We start from the raw sequence: 15,075 nt of genomic DNA on the forward strand, positions 1-15,075 counted from the left end.
TTTATGAAAAGATTAACCAGTCAAGTGTCAGGGTCAGCTTCTGTGGTCTCAGTCTTCTGTGTCCCTTCCCCGTTTGGCCAGCAGACGTCACTGTCCCTCCTGTCAGTCTTTGTTTCCCCTGTTTCCTGTCAGCCGCATGACTCATGTGGCTACCTGCAAATCCCTTTCGTCACGTGTTCAAATCCCACCTCTTCTGTTTTTGTATTTTGTTCCCTAGTGTTTCATTTGTATGAGTTTTCTTGTTCCTGTGTCTTGTGATTTGTATTTGGTTTCATGTTTTGTGCCCGTGTTTGTGTTTCCCTGCAAGCCACATTCCCTCCTTGCCTGCACCATGCCTCATCCTCGCGCCCGAACCACCTGAGTCCATGACAGTCAAGTAGCTCAACAATAAGCATAAACATAGCCCCTTTTGTGGCTTAGATGTAAGTAAACTTCTACATATTTGTGACAGGCGTCTTACCATCAGTGCCTGACAGTTCAACCCAAGTTCCAGATTCTCGGACGTCCATCGATCTTCACACCACATGCGTAATAACCAGAGTCCTCAGCTGTCAGATTGTTGATGGTCAGAGTGAAGACTTGCTGGTCAGAATAATCTCTGACTGACACTTTACCCTCCTGTGGAGAGTCACTGTGTACTATGGGAGTACATGGATTCCAATTATACCCTTTGCACCAGTATTTTACATAAGTTTTATATCTATCATCATAGAAACATGACAGGGTGGCAGATCCTCCTCTCCATGAAGACACATCGCTTGCTTTGGACACACTGTCAGCACCTGCAGGGAAAATAATCAACTGAATAAAGATCCACATCACAGCATCTCTAAGTAATAATGTTTGGTTTGTATAATACTTGGATTAGGGCCACATGTGTTTAGCAGAACCATGAAGATGATGTAAAAGACACAGACTGTAATTTTGCCATAAGGACAAGAGAGAGACACAGGAAAACAAAATGGTGTCTGATCTTGGGAAGAGCTGCAGCAGGATGTGGGATCGGGAACCTGAACCTGTGTTCTAGGGTCTGAGAGGAAAACCAGGACCTTAAATCAGTAGTACAAGGCCCAGATGAGGTGAATGAATGGGCTGGTCACTGTGTGGGATGGCCACACCCCTTCAGTACTATGGCCTTACTTGTAAACATATCCAATGCTGTGATACAGGCCCTCTCCTATTCCCTCTATACATGCTTCCTTTGGGCTCCATTTGCGAACGTTATAATTAGTGCTGTCAAACGATTAAAAATTTTAATCAGATTAATCACAGGGTTGCTGTGGATTAATTTAGATTAATCATGATGAAATATTATTCATTTTTAATCTATATTAATCACATTTCATTTTGCATGAGCAAGCAGACTCAAGTAAAAAGGGAATATATATGCACTTAACATGTTTATTGAACATCTTGAACACGAGTCGGATGCATTCCATCTGCCAAAGAAGTGCAATACCATGGACCCATATCAAAAAGCAAGATTTTTTGCTTAGCCGGACAATTTGTCGTATTTAAGGTACCTCAGTTAAAATGGTCTTCATCTTCGTTGACTTACAATAGCCCGAACTACTGTAAATCCGACAAATAATCAGACTAATCATGGAATCCAATTCTAGCCCGGTTAATTGATTCTGAACTCGGGATTCTCTGTGCTGCTCCGAGATATGTCATCACTTCTGGCTTCAATACTCGGAATCCGACTCGGAATACGAGTTCCCAGGGCAAATGGAACACACCAAAACTGCCCGAAATGGGTTGCCAGAGACATTTCAGGGATTTTGAGTCATTCTGCGCTGCAGATGGGTTAATTGCGTTAAAAATTTTAATCAGATTAATCATGATGATGGATTAATCCGCGTTAACCCGTTAATTTTGACAGCCCTAGTTATAATGTAAAATATCATTGCTATGCTGGTGATACGCAGCTCTATCTGCCATTAAAACCTGGTGACTGCTGCTCTCTGACGGCCCTTTCTGACTGAGGATATTAAGAACAGGACGGCAATGACTTTCCTCTGGATTAATGAAAACAAGACAGAAGTCATGAGTTTTGGTCACTCAGGGTCTGTTCATGATCTCAGAGAACAATTAGTGCCTCTTTCAGAAAACTTCCGGTCACATGCTAAACATCTTGGTGTCATCTTTGATTCATCATTGAGTTTGATAAACAAATAAATGCTGCTGTGAAGGGGCGTTTCTGTCAGCTGAGCTCAACAGCCAAAGACCTGCAGACAGTTACTCCTGCTTTTATCTTATCCTGATTGGACTGCAATTCTGGGTAATCTTGTTTAAAAACTTACTTTAACTTTATGGCCTTTGGTTCTGTTTTATCTTAAACATCTAAATTAATTTTATTTTTCATTTTTTATTATCCAATGCCTCTGTTTTTATTACATATTTTTTATTGTATTATTTTTATGTACAATGTCTTTGGCACAACATTGCTTTTAAATGTGCTATTTAAATAGAAATTACTTATCTAGACTTAACATACAAAAAGCATTTAACTGTATTTTAGCTCAGCCAGCAATCTTGCACATGCTTATCCAGTACAGGGTCAGTACAGTACAGGGAGCGTGGAGCTGATCTGAGGCAGCACAGAGCACAAGGCAGGGGAACAGCCAGGACAGGATGCCATTCCGTCACGGGGCACAAGACAGGGGAACAGCCAGGACAGGACGCCAGTCTGTCACGGGGCACAAGGCAGAGGAACAGCCAGGACAGGACGCCAGTCTGTCACGGGGCACAAGGCAGGGGAACAGCCAGGACAGGACGCCAGTCTGTCACGGGGCACAAGGCAGGGGAACAGCCAGGACAGGATGATTGCCTGTCACGGGGCACAAGGCAGGGGAACAGCCAGGACAGGATGCCAGTCTGTCACGGGGCACAAAGCAGGGGAACATCCAGGACAGGATGCCAGTCTGTCACGGGGCACAAGGCAGGGGAAAAGCCAGGACAGGATGCCAGTCTGTCACGGGGCACAAGGCAGGGGAACAGCCAGGACAGGATGCCAGTCTGTCACGGGGCACAAGGCAGGGGAAAAGCCAGGACAGGATGCCAGTCTGTCACGGGGCACAAGGCAGGGGAACAGCCAGGACAGGATGCCAGTCTGTCACGGGGCACAAGGCAGGGGAACAGCCTGGACAGGATGCCAGTCTGTCACGGGGCGCAAGGCAGGGGAACAGCCAGGACAGGATGTCAGTCTGTCACGGGGCACAAGGCAGGGGAACAGCCAGGACAGGATGCCAGTCTGTCACGGGGCACAAGGCAGGGGAACAGCCAGGACAGGATGCCAGTCTGTCACGGGGCACAAGGCAGGGGAACACCCAGGACAGGATGCCAGTCTGTCACAGGGCAAAAGGCAGGGGAACAGCCAGGACAGGATGCCAGTCTGTCACAGGGCAAACACTCATACAGTCACTATGGGCACTTTTAGAGGCACCAATTCACCTGGAACATGTTTCACTAGATGTGAAACCAGAGAGCTCATAGGAAACCAGTATAGATACAGGAAGAACACGCAAACTGCCCACAGAGAGCTGGGGGCCGGATATGGAAACCACAAGCCTGGAGGTGTGAGGCCCTCACGCTGCCCCCAGTCTCTACCAGCTAGAGGGTAACTAGCTCTCCATACCTGCTGCAGAGTGAAAGACAACCAGGTTAATCTCGACCCCTGAGCCTGATCTTGACCCCTGATCTTGAGCCCCTAATCTTCTCACTGTGGATCTTCAATTCCACCCCAATTACCCCCCTCCCCTCAACCCTCAAAATGTACTACTGGCAAAAAATAATAAGATAATAAGAGTTTTTTTTTCCTTTTTGTAAACTTACAGTGAAATTTCTAAGACTACATGGCCTGGGTCTTTGTCTCAGTTCCCATTTTTCAGTGATCGCACTACAATGCTAATGCCATGTCACATGAGGCTGAGAAACCTCTGATTGGTCAATAAAAACATTGCTATAGACCCTTCATCGGGATATGTGGAGTGTCCTGTGATGTTCCCACCCCCTGCATAACGCATTGTGATTGGTTGATTTCACTGTCACTCTGCACTATAATGTACAGGGAAGATGTTTTGCTCATAGATATGAAAGCCTAGATGCCTCATTGGGAGCCTTGTCCCTCAGTTCTCCTCCCAGGCCCTAAGACCCACACCTGGGGGTTCTTTGATATCTTTGCTCAGTGTTTCACTATGGGGATCAGTTTGGGTGTGACCAGCTATGGAAGCAGCAATAACATCAGCCTATCTGTGACAGACAGGTAGACCTGAGACCAGGCTCCGCCCTGCTCTCACTACCCCAGTTGACCTCCCTGACGGGTCATTCTAGAGAGATTCCTTCCCATGCCTGTGCAAGGAGGGAAGTGATGATGAAACTCCTCCCTCTGTTACCAAAGAACCAGTGATTATGTCAAGTAACACAAAGTTCTTTTTCTAACTTCGCTGGGTGTTTCACTGTGAGAGATAGACGACTCCCAGAATGCACTGCAGTATCCCAAATCCGTGGACTGTTAACACCCAGAAAGCTGATTCTTACACCAGTCCTGAGTTGTCGGCACAGATGACCCTGAGACAGCCAGCCTGTAAAAACACACAGATAAAGACTGATAACACTGTGAAAGTGCCTGGTGACACTTTAGACAAGGAGCCTTATTCTCCTGAACCGAAGGAGAACTTACAGCGGGGATCCCTGGAAGAAAGGAAGCCTCTGAAGGCAGAACAGGGGGGCTGAAGACCCCAAGCTCCTCTTTGGGGGGGGGGGGGCAGTCAGAGGCCTGCTACCTTTTCCCTTCATGTGGTCAGAAGCCACAGCAGCAAAGAGATGTTTCCCCCACAGCCCTGGGTTGGCCGCTCTCCACTGCTGGCCGGCCTGATCTCCACCAGGAGCTTCCCTCTGGTCCCAGCCTGCCTGCCTCTTGCTGCCCCTGCAAAGCCTGACTGAGCTGTCTGAGGGGGGCTCAGTGTTTGCTTGTGTGGTAAACAGAGACTGAAAGCCTCGTCCTCCTGTTTCCTGAGAGTGCTGGTTTCCCTCATTTTATCCAGGCCCAGGCCAAAGAGACCCTTGTTACGGGTCATAGGGCGTGTCCATGCCCTCCGCCTTCTGGGCATCCCCCAGGGCAGACAGGTGCAGCTAGAGGGCGCTCTCACCAGCATCCTGCGTCACTGGCTAAGGTATGCCCAGCTTTACTGCTGCCCGTATGCAGACCTCAATCATGTTACAGTCAGCCTGAGAACCTGTGTCCATCGTGCTGGGGGGTCTAGACTGTTGGGTGCGGAAGATGGAGTCGTCACCCACCACTTCCTCTATATAGCCCATTTTGAGGAGGTCAGAGTTGCCCCCCCCCCCTCTGTGTCCTCATCACCCGGTGCTCACTCCTCTTCTCCCTCCTCCAGAGATTCAGTTTCCATCATGTCCGCCAAGCTCAATGTAGTTCACTAATGATGGATGTTAGCTGTTACTTGAGAAGTAGAGCGGCCCAAGCCCTGTTTGTTTGCTAGTGAATGCATGTTTGTGTGTCCACTAATGACATCTGAGGGTGTTTAACACCCATACAAACTACACATAGAGGATGGTGCTCCCTGACCAGGGTAATGACCTTTGGTGGCAATAATGACCTTCAGCACAGTGACTCGAGAGGAAGGTGACCGATAATGAGGAACCATTAAGCCCCAGAGACTCATCACAACATGATAGTTGGTTGGTTCATCGCTTTAGTAGACGGGGTTTGGTCTGTCTGTCAGGGGAGTTGGCTCATTGACCACATAATTTGGTTGGGAAGCATGTGACTTCAGCAGCTGACCAGCTAGTTGAATCTCACTGTAAGTTTACCTCGACGTGTTTACTCTGGCCAACAAGTAAATTCAACCACATCAAAAATATAATACTGCATAGGAAGAGACACTTGTAATTCCATGTAATAGCTACAGCAACTCGGTAAGCGAGTACAGATGGACAACTCACCACAACATGACCCCTGATCCTAAGATGCTGACTAAACAGCTACAGTAAATTTCATAACATGGGATTAATGACATATCTTTATTAGGCCTGCTAATCCCATGACTAGAAGTGCAACAATTTGTCTGCCATATTGGAGAAGTCAAAGCAATGCCTTCGCATTCTGCAGCTTTTGGGGTGGATCCTGCTCCAGTGATATAACCTACCATCGGTTAGTGTGTTTACTGATCATTGTATATGTTTGCACTGACAGTTGCCTGATACTCCCTTGTAAAAATACACTTTCCAATTTTCAGAATAGCACAAGTTTGTATAACAGCTCATCCAGTATACCACTTTTAATTTCCCGTATAGCAAGAATTTTTCATATACAGACCCTCCTCTACTTACGAACCTTCAACTTACGAGCTTTCAGACATACGAACGAAGAAGACTGTAAGTCCAAATTGCGTTTGTTAGGCTCCCGTTTCCTGTCTGCAACATCAAAGTTTGTTCTGCGTGCCAATTCCGCCTAATACGAACCCTGGCCGCTAGTCCCGCCGCGCAGCAGCGTAGCGTGCGTACTCCCGGCATTGATCACCGAGCACCATCTCGTCAGACTTTGCACCTCCACTCTGTAGGCTGATTCATCAATATTGGAAAAAATATTTCAAGTACAAATAAATACAAATAACATAAAATACATGCATGAAATAAATATGTTTTAATGGAAAATATTTTGATAAAAAAGTTCAAACAAACATATATGATATTATAATACATGTGATATAAAAATCTGTGAGAATCCAAATACTATAGAATTTCCAAGAGTATGAAACTCAATGCAGCCTCTGTTAATGTTTTCAGAATCTAGCCATAACAATATCTTCTGATGTAGCAGCAGATCTCCATCATGATCTCCAAACTGTATCTGACAGTGTGTGGAGGAGCAGGAGAGAGATCTCTACTCAGTACCACTGTAATGAGAGACACTCACCTGTGAGCCCAGCAATGAGAAGAAACAGGAGCATCAGGGGATCCATACGTGTGTGTTTCACTGAGCCCAGATCTGTGGAGACTGACACTCACTTCCTCATCCTCTGCACCTTCACTGTCTCTGTCGTTTCTATTCTCACACACAGCAGGCAGAGTGAAGGGGGAGTGGACACTTTAAACAGGAAGTGATAAAACCATAGGGTTGAATGTTTAGCACATCAGTCAGTCATTATTATTAGTTTGTACAGCATAAAACAAACTGTCAAAGCACAGACTCCTGCATTAATGAATTAAAATATTTCAGCATGAATAAAGAAGATGCTTGAATCAGACCTAACGTGTACTTTTATTGTGTCATTGATTATATCCATCCATCCATCCATTAACTTCCGCTTATCCGAGGTCGGGTCGCGGTCATTGATTATAAGGAATGAATATTACATGGGTCTCTCTGTTACCTCAGAGATTTCTCTGCGTTTTATCATAGCAATTTATCATTAGTATAATTATCTATTTCTTAATGCAGGAAGCACACAGTGTAAAGTGAGGTAAACTTTCAACATCACGTAGCAGGTTCAGAGGGACATTAATATGGTCAGAGGCCTCTGGGCTTCAGCTTGGGTAAGCCTGTGCATTACAGCCCCTGTATGCGTTATACCGCATTAACATGGTCAGGGCCCCCTGGGCTTCAGCCTGGGTAAGCCTGTGCATTACAGCCCCTGTATACCTTATACCACATTAACATGGTCAGAGGCCCCTGGGCTTCCGCCTGGGTAAACCTGTGCATTACAGCCCCTTTGCTTAGTTTCCTGTTTCAGGAAAGTACATAATTTAAGTGTGAAATTAAAAACTGAGCGAGAGAGACACTGCAGAAAACAGTGAGGACCAGTATATACTGTTAGAGGCTGCAATCTTTTTGTGCGCTGATGCATTTTCTGTGTATTCATTGTCTATTAAAAGGAAAACATTTTGATTTTGCCTTTGTCCTGCTTTTTACAAGAAAAAATATGTTTACAATACTTGTAATTTTACAATTTCAGCAACATAATTTCAGAGTAATATAAGTGATACTTGGTAAAGAATCTTTGAAGCTCACAGTTTAAAAGTACATGCATGTAAAGCAAATAAGTCAAATTAATTTCTGATCAGTTTAACTTCCTTGTTTTTCTCTCACACATGTGCATGAAGCAACTAAATCCTGTGCATGATGCTGAAGTAATTCTTGGAGAAACACGTTTGTGAAAAGCAGAAATGTCATCATACAGGATGTGAGGGTGAGACTCTGCAGAAACACTGTGTGCTGCATACAGAGGGTCTGACCTCAGGCCTTTGTTTCAGTCTTTATTATGTTTTATACAGTTTGTTAAGCATCACTGGAGTAGGTCCTTTTAATCTCTGTGGATCAGTAGGAAACAGGAGTTCTTTACACCCAGTTATGGTATAAAGTTTAGTTTAAATAACTCTTCTAACTTGACTAAATGTGCAGACTAGTGCAACTAGGCTAAAAAGGTACAGTCCAGCTGAACTTCTATTCATTAAAAGCCCCTCCCCCATCTCGCTACCACTGAAGCTCAGCGCAGAGCAAACTGGCGTAGCAGATTACAGCGGCTCAGAGGCGAGAGGAAGCGGTGTGTACAGAAACAGAAAAGGGGAAAGCGGGCCGATCTGTTAGCCAAGCTAAAAACTAACGCCAACAGACCAGCACTCTTTTTGGTCAACATCCATTCACTAGACAATAAAATGGACCTTGTTCGACTAAGGCTGAGTGTTCATCAGGAAAATTCTGGCTGCATTATTAGCTGAGGGAGTTTACAGTGGTGTTCATTGTTACTGTTTACATTCGCCCGAGTGCTAATGCTAACGTCCCGCTTAGTGCGCTTCACTATATCAGTGCACAAAGCATCCGGAGGCATGTGATTGCGGGTGACTTCACCCATGCCAACCTAACAGACATTATAACAAAGTTCCACCAGCAAATGACCACTGACACTCGAGGAACCAAACCACTTGATCACATGTATACAAACAGACGGGGGACATACAAAGCCATCCCCGGCCCCCACCTCGGCCTGTCTGACCATATCTGTCTGACCAGTCCCTGCTTACCGCCCTCTGCAGAAATCCAGGAAACCAGCAAGAAAGACCATCACAGTATGGCCCAGTGACGCTGCCTCCAGTATGCCTCATCGGTCATGTGGTCCATCAGCAGGTGTGTGTGATGATGTCACCATCAGTAGAACAACCACCATCCACCCCAAAGAGAAACCCTGGCTGAATATGGAGCTCCACACTCTACTAAAAGCATGTGCGTTCTGGTCCAACACCTCTCCCGGCTCCAGGCTCTCCCCACCTCCAGGTGAGCTGCCTCTCAGCGTGACCACAGCAGAGGTAAGGAGGTCCCTGCAGAAAGTCAACCCCCGCAAGGCTGCAAGACCCGACAATATCCCGGGTAGCTTTCTTAGGGACTGTGCACACCAGCTCTCAGAGGTGCTAATGGACATATTTAGCATCTCACTCTCCCAGGCAATTTTCCCTACATGTCTGAAGACCATCACTATCATATCCATCCCAAAGAGCTCAACAGTGTCATGTCGGGATGACTACCGCTCAGTAAGACTTACCCCAATAATCATGAAGTGCTCCGAATGGATAGTCATGGTGCACATGAGGAAGTTCATGGACTCCACTGTAGATCCCCAGCATTCTGCATACAGACAGAACCGCGCTACTGCAGATGCCATCTCATGTGTCCTTCACCAGGCTCTCAGTCACTAGGAAAACAAGGACTCATATGTTATGCTGCTCTATTTGGATTTCAGTTCTCCCTTTAACACCATCATCCCACAAACCCTGATAGACACACTGTCACTCCTTGGACTAAACCCATCGCTATGTAACTGGGTACCGAACTTTTTAACAAACGGGCCCCAGTCCATTAGAATTCATTATACTTGTATCATGAAGGACCCTACGCACCCTGCTCATGGACTGTCTGCCCTCCTTCCTGTATCATGAGGGAACCTACGCACCCTGTTCATGGACTGTCTGCCCTCCTTCCTGTATCATGAGGGACCCTACGCACCCTGCTCATGGACTGTCTGCCCTCCTTCCTGTATAATGAGGGACCCTACGCACTCTGCTCATGGACTGGTTGCCCTCCTTCCTGTATCATGAAGGACCCTACGCACCCTGCTCATGGACTGTCTGCCCTGCTTCCTGTATCATGAGGGACCCTACGCACCCTGCTCATGGACTGTTTGCCCTCCATTCTGTATTATGAAGGACCCTACGCACCCTGCTCATGGACTGTCTGCCCCCCTTCCTCTATCAGGTGGGACCCTACGCACCCTGCTCATGGACTGTCTGCCCCCTTCCTCTATCAGGTGGGACCCTACGCACCCTGCTCATGGACTGTCTGCCCCCCTTCCTCTATCAGGTGGGACCCTACGCACCCTGCTCATCGACTGTCTGCCCCCGTCCTGTATCCTGAGGAACTCTATGCACTCTGCTCATGGACTGTCTGCCCTCCTTCCTCTATCAGGTGGGACCCTACGCACCCTGTTCATGGACAGTTTGCCCTCCTTCCTGTATCATGAGGGACCCTATGCGCCCTGCTCATGGACCGTCTGCCCCCCTTCCTCTATCAGGTGGGACCCTACACACCCTGCTCATCGACTGTCTGCCCCCTTCCTGTATCCTGAGGGACCCTATGCACTCTGCTCATGGACTGTCTGCCCTCCTTCCTCTATCAGGTGGGACCCTACACACCCTGCTCATCGACTGTCTGCCCCCTTCCTGTATCCTGAGGGACCCTATGCACTCTGCTCATGGACTGTCTGCCCTCCTTCCTCTATCAGGTGGGACCCTACACACCCTGCTCATGGACTGTTTGCCCTCCATCCTGTATCCTGAGGGACCCTACACACCCTGCTCATGGACTGTCTGCCCCCTTCCTGTATCCTGAGGGACCCTACGCACCCTGCTCATGGACTGTTTGCCCTCCATTCTGTATTATGAAGGACCCTACGCACCCTGCTCATGGACTGTCTGCCCCCCTTCCTCTATCAGGTGGGACCCTACGCACCCTGCTCATGGACTGTCTGCCCCCTTCCTCTATCAGGTGGGACCCTACGCACCCTGCTCATGGACTGTCTGCCCCCTTCCTGTATCCTGAGGAACTCTATGCACTCTGCTCATGGACTGTCTGCCCTCCTTCCTCTATCAGGTGGGACCCTACGCACCCTGTTCATGGACAGTTTGCCCTCCTTCCTCTATCAGGTGGGACCCTACACACCCTGCTCATGGACTGTTTGCCCTCCTTCCTCTATCAGGTGGGACCCTACGCACCCTGTTCATGGACAGTTTGCCCTCCTTCCTCTATCAGGTGGGACCCTACACACCCTGCTCATCGACTGTCTGCCCCCTTCCTGTATCCTGAGGAACTCTATGCACTCTGCTCATGGACTGTCTGCCCTCCTTCCTCTATCAGGTGGGACCCTACGCACCCTGTTCATGGACAGTTTGCCCTCCTTCCTCTATCAGGTGGGACCCTACACACCCTGCTCATCGACTGTCTGCCCCCTTCCTGTATCCTGAGGGACCCTATGCACTCTGCTCATGGACTGTCTGCCCTCCTTCCTCTATCAGGTGGGACCCTACACACCCTGCTCATCGACTGTCTGCCCCCTTCCTGTATCCTGAGGGACCCTATGCACTCTGCTCATGGACTGTCTGCCCTCCTTCCTCTATCAGGTGGGACCCTACACACCCTGCTCATGGACTGTTTGCCCTCCATCCTGTATCCTGAGGGACCCTACACACCCTGCTCATGGACTGTCTGCCCCCTTCCTGTATCCTGAGGGACCCTACGCACCCTGCTCATGGACTGTTTGCCCTCCATTCTGTATTATGAAGGACCCTACGCACCCTGCTCATGGACTGTCTGCCCCCCTTCCTCTATCAGGTGGGACCCTACGCACCCTGCTCATGGACTGTCTGCCCCCTTCCTCTATCAGGTGGGACCCTACGCACCCTGCTCATGGACTGTCTGCCCCCTTCCTGTATCCTGAGGAACTCTATGCACTCTGCTCATGGACTGTCTGCCCTCCTTCCTCTATCAGGTGGGACCCTACGCACCCTGTTCATGGACAGTTTGCCCTCCTTCCTCTATCAGGTGGGACCCTATGCGCCCTGCTCATCGACTGTCTGCCCCCTTCCTGTATCCTGAGGGACCCTATGCACTCTGCTCATGGACTGTCTGCCCTCTTTCCTCTATCAGGTGGGACCCTACACACCCTGCTCATGGACTGTTTGCCCTCCTTCCTGTATCCTGAGGGACCCTACACACCCTGCTCATGGACTGTTTGCCCTCCTTCCTGTATCCTGAGGGACCGTACGCACCTGCTCATGGACTGTTTGCCCTCCTTCCTGTATCATGAGGGACCCTACGCACCCTGCTCATGGACTGTTTGCCCTCCTTCCTGTATCCTGAGGGACCCTACGCACCTGCTCATGGACTGTTTGCCCTCCTTCCTGTATCATGAGGGACCCTACGCACCCTGCTCATGGACAATTTGCCCTCCTTCCTGTATCATGAGGGACCCTATGCGCCCTGCTCATGGACCGTCTGCCCCCCTTCCTCTATCAGGTGGGACGCTACACACCCTGCTCATCGACTGGCTGCCCCCTTCCTGTATCCTGAGGGACCCTATGCACTCTGCTCATGGACTGTCTGCCCTCCTTCCATTATCAGGTGGGACCCTACACACCCTGCTCATGGACTGTTTGCCCTCATTCCTGTATCCTGAGGGACCCGACACACCCTCATGGACTGTCTGCCCCCTTCCTGTATCCTGAGGGACCCTATGCACTCTGGTCATGGACTGTTTGCCCTCCTTCCTGTATCCTGAGGGACCGTACGCACCTGCTCATGGACTGTTTGCCCTCCTTCCTGTATCATGAGGGACCCTACGCACCCTGCTCATGGACTGTTTGCCCTCCTTCCTGTATCCTGAGGGACCCTACGCACCTGCTCATGGACTGTTTGCCCTCCTTCCTGTATCATGAGGGACCCTACGCACCCTGCTCATGGACAATTTGCCCTCCTTCCTGTATCATGAGGGACCCTATGCGCCCTGCTCATGGACCGTCTGCCCCCCTTCCTCTATCAGGTGGGACGCTACACACCCTGCTCATCGACTGGCTGCCCCCTTCCTGTATCCTGAGGGACCCTATGCACTCTGCTCATGGACTGTCTGCCCTCCTTCCATTATCAGGTGGGACCCTACACACCCTGCTCATGGACTGTTTGCCCTCATTCCTGTATCCTGAGGGACCCGACACACCCTCATGGACTGTCTGCCCCCTTCCTGTATCCTGAGGGACCCTACACACCCTGCTCATGGACTGTTTGCCTTCCTTCCTGCATCATGAGGGACCCTACACACCCTGCTCATCGACTGTCTGCCCCCTTCCTGTATCTTGAGGGACCCTACGCACTCTGCTCATGGACTGTTTACCCTCCTTCCTGTTTCCTGAGGGACTCTACGCACTCTGCTCATGGACTGTTTACCCTCCTTCCTGTATCCTGAGGGACCCTACGCACTCTGCTCATGGACTGTTTGCCCTCCTTCCTGCATCATGAGGGACCCTACGCATCCTGTTCATGGACTGTTTGCCCTCCTTCCTGTATCCTGAGGGACCCTACGCACCCTGCTCATCGACTGTCTGCCCCCTTCCTGTATCCTGACGGACCCTACGCACTCTGCTCATGGACTGTTTACCCTCCTTCCTGTATCCTGAGGGACCCTACACACTCTGCTCATGGACTGTTTGCCTTCCTTCCTGCATCATGAGGGACCCTACACACCCTGCTCATCGACTGTCTGCCCCCTTCCTGTATCCTGACGGACCCTACGCACTCTGCTCATGGACTGTTTACCCTCCTTCCTGTATCCTGAGGGACCCTACGCACTCTGCTCATGGACTGTTTACCCTCCTTCCTGTATCCTGAGGGACCCTACGCACTCTGCTCATGGACTGTTTGCCCTCCTTCCTGCATCATGAGGGACCATACGCACCCTGCTCATCGACTGTCTGCCCCCTTCCTGTATCCTGAGGGACCCTATGCACTCTGCTCATGGACTGTCTGCCCTCCTTCCTCTATCAGGTGGGACCCTACGCACCCTGTTCATGGACAGTTTGCCCTCCTTCTTGTATCATGAGGGACCCTATGCACCCTGCTCATGGACCATCTGCCCCCCTTCCTCTATCAGGTGGGACCCTACACACCCTGCTCATCGACTGTCTGCCCCCTTCCTGTATCCTGAGGGACCCTATGCACTCTGCTCATCGACTGTCTGCCCTCCTTCCTCTATCAGGTGGGACCCTATGCACCCTGCTCATGGACCATCTGCCCCCCTTCCTCTATCAGGTGGGACCCTACACACCCTGCTCATCGACTGTCTGCCCCCTTCCTGTATCCTGAGGGACCCTATGCACTCTGCTCATCGACTGTCTGCCCTCCTTCCTCTATCAGGTGGGACCCTACACACCCTGCTCATGGACTGTTTGCCCTCCTTCCTGTATCCTGAGGGACCCTACACACCCTGCTCATGGACTGTCTGCCCCCTTCCTGTATCCTGAGGGACCCTATGCACTCTGCTCATGGACTGTCTGCCCCCTTCCTGTATCCTGACGGACCCTACGCACTCTGCTCATGGACTGTTTGCCCTCCTTCCTGTATCCTGAGGGACCCTACACACCCTGCTCATGGACTGACTGCCCCCTTCCTGTATCCTGAGGGACCCTACGCACTCTGCTCATGGACTGTTTGCCCTCCTTCCTGTATCATGAGGGACCCTATGCACCCTGCTCATGGACTGTTTGCCCTCCTTCCTGTATCCTGAGGGACCCTACACACCCTGCTCATGGACTGTCTGCCCCCTTCCTGTATCCTGAGGGACCCTATGCACTCTGCTCATGGACTGTTTGCCCTCCTTCCTGTATCCTGAGGGACCCTACGCACCCTGCTCATGGACTGTTTGCCCTCCTTCCTGTATCCTGAGGGACCCTACGCACTCTGCTCATGGACTGTTTACCCTCCTTCCTGTATCCTGAGGGACCCTATGCACCCTGCTC

This window comes from Paramormyrops kingsleyae, chromosome 4 (genome assembly GCF_048594095.1).
Source record: "Paramormyrops kingsleyae isolate MSU_618 chromosome 4, PKINGS_0.4, whole genome shotgun sequence".
Taxonomy (NCBI): domain Eukaryota; kingdom Metazoa; phylum Chordata; class Actinopteri; order Osteoglossiformes; family Mormyridae; genus Paramormyrops; species Paramormyrops kingsleyae.